This window comes from Centruroides sculpturatus, unplaced genomic scaffold (assembly GCF_000671375.1).
Source record: "Centruroides sculpturatus isolate CEXI.00-Female unplaced genomic scaffold, Cexi_2.0 scaffold358, whole genome shotgun sequence".
NCBI lineage: Eukaryota > Metazoa > Arthropoda > Arachnida > Scorpiones > Buthidae > Centruroides > Centruroides sculpturatus.
In genome coordinates, this window is record NW_019384588.1 from 161,526 (window position 1) to 163,308 (window position 1,783).

Sequence of the window (1,783 nt, forward strand, 5' to 3'; positions counted from 1 at the left end):
GACAGCTCATACTATAAATCGCTTTTGACTTGTAATAATGTTGATGGTCCAACTGTGGGCTTTCCTTTCATATATCTTTTAACCTTAAAAATTTATCAATTTGGCATTTCGATAGTTCATTTTCTTATCAATTTCTTGCTAAACAACCTTTATACTTCAATACAACAATCTTTGTAATGCTGACTCTGTTTTACTTTTAGCAGTTTCCAGTACAGTTTTAAAGTTCTCACCTCTTTACGTTTTGAAGTTTTAGCTCTGGGTTTATATATAACTTCTCCAAGTTTCAGTTTGCGTTACATAATCTAAAAGTTATTGGAATTTTCAAACTTAACCAATCATTTTTGAATTATTTAAAAAAAATAAATGTCAATATTATTTAAATAAAATAATCGAACTGCTATTTACTGAACCGTAAAATTTCACGAGTTGCAATGTGTAGCATGTAGATGGTCGGGACGGTTAAGGCCTACCGTTCTGAGAGAACCGGGATTTTTTTGTCTACTGCGGATCTGGCCAAACGGACAATTAGCACGGAAAAAAAGGCCCTCAGTGTCCACGAGCGGCAAGAACCAAACATTTCAATGTAATTCTAGCTTTCACAAGTGTTACCATAAAGAAATATAATTAGCTTCCTAAAGCATTCTGTTTAGCAGGGGCGTGCCGTGACATTTGATGATAGGGAAGCTGTGTTTCTATAAGAAGTCGCCTTCCAGGGGCAATCAGTTAATTCTTTCTTTAAATGTATTTTTAATAGATTATTTATCTGACGTACTTAATAAATAAACAAGTTCAATATAATTACTTCTGTTATTAGATCCAATATATTCCATATGCCCTCTAAATGCCAATTCTTGCTTTGATAAAAACATATAACATCTATTTATTTAGATATAATATATCTATTAACCGTAACTATCTCGTTATAATTTTCAATATTTATTTTATATTGTTTACTAATGTTAAATCCTATTCTATTTTGATTTCCAAATTGCTTCAATTTTATGAAAGAATCGATGATTTTTCATGTCTTTTGCCAGCTTTAGGCTAGGACTCCACTACCGTAAAAACAGCGTAAAAATCCCTCGACGTAAAAGCTTTTAACCACGTGACCCTGATATCTTACGCTTGAGCAGGCCGTAAAACCAGCGTAAAAGCGAGTTGAGCTATGTTCAACTTTCGACAGGATTACGACCGTAAAACGGTACCTTCAACCAATCAGAAGTCAGTGGAACTACGTCATCGCAACACGAAGCTAAAATGGCGGAAAACGAGCTTTTGTGTACGTGCCCTCGTGGCTACTGTAGAATAGATCCAGAAAGATATATCGAAAACATCCGAAAGTATTCGTGTATCTACGACAAGAGGTAACTCGATTATAATAATGGATATCAAAGGAAATCCTTCAATTTAGAGGCGTATATAATAAAAAAGCTAAGCTTATAAGTGCTGTATATTATCTTAATAATACGATAATAAAAGTTAGTATATGAAAGTAACGATATTATTTTTACTACATTTGTAATTATAGTACAGAAAATACTCGTAGAATATAATCGTTGTCTTTATATCGATATATCACGTAAACAACCATCTTCCGTTTCTACCAATTCACGTGCGAAGAAGTATTTACTTTCGACACTTGGAGCAGCACCGTCGCCGTAAAAACTTCGCGCTAGCCGGACCTCCACCGTAATCCGAGCGCAAACGCAAATAGGTCACGTGATTAAAAGCTTTTACGGCGAGGGGATTTTACGCCGTTTTTACGGTAGTGGAGTCCTAGCCT